Below are 1082 nucleotides of genomic sequence, written 5' to 3'. Positions count from 1 at the left end.
CACTATGATCATTCGTACATTTTAACAGAGCAACTCCTGGAACTAAACAGTACCCTTTCTGCATCCACTTCTCATTCTTGTGAGCATATTGAACACATTTTTCAAATGCAACAAATTTGTGTTTGCATGGACCTGCTTCTTTCACGCACATTGGAAACAAAGAATCGTCTTCGACTTGCTCTCGTACATTAAAACTCCCTTCGGGTTTTTTAGGAGTTTTGTCAGCCTCAACACTTTTGGAACCACTTCCGGGTTTTTTAGGAGCTTTGTCAGCCTTAACACTTTTGGAATCCCCTTGTGATTTCTCAACACTTTCAGCGTTCCAGAAAACTTTAAGCGTCGGAACGTTTTCAGGAGTTCCAAGATTTTCTTCGGGGTTTTCGAGATTTTGCGTTGGTTGCTTTGATGAATCTTCAACAGCTTGAATACTAGAGGAAATCATAACGTTGCCCATGTATGATTTGTTCTGATTAATATCAAAGGTAGGTAGCTTTACCTTTTATTCTTTGTTCTTCTGATAAAATAAGAAGCCCCCTTGAGCCCTTTTTATATCTCTTTGTTTTCTTGGAATATAAGTTACTCCTTTGTTTTAACCACTCTTACGGTCTTACTCTTACCATATCTACAATTCCACGAGAAAACTATTTACTATAAGTCAGAATATTTTTTATTTAAATGAATTGAAATTAAATAGTTTTTAAATATAATAATCTTAATTTGTGAATTTTAAATTTAGATTAACATTTTAAAACAAATATCTTAAAATTGAAGCTAATAAAAAAACAAAAAATAAAAATAAACTGAGAAAAAGTATGTTATAACTAACATACAACTTATCAGCTTATAAGTTATAAATTCGACTTATAAGTTGAGTCGATAAAAACTCATTTATAAGTTATTGCGATTGTGAGCTTATAAGCTGTAAGTAACTTATATGTCACCAAACAAACATGCCCATCATATGTAATTAAAAATAAATAATAATGACTAACATACGCCTATGTTCGTTCGACTATTATCACTGATTGCTTTTGAAAAATCGAACATACTATTTACTATAATCAGTGTTGGAAAATGTGGGC

Source organism: Apium graveolens, chromosome 4 (genome assembly GCF_009905375.1).
Source record: "Apium graveolens cultivar Ventura chromosome 4, ASM990537v1, whole genome shotgun sequence".
In the NCBI taxonomy this organism is placed as follows: Eukaryota; Viridiplantae; Streptophyta; class Magnoliopsida; order Apiales; family Apiaceae; genus Apium; species Apium graveolens.
The sequence above is the reverse complement of the archived record's forward strand: the minus strand, read 5'-3'. Positions refer to the sequence as shown.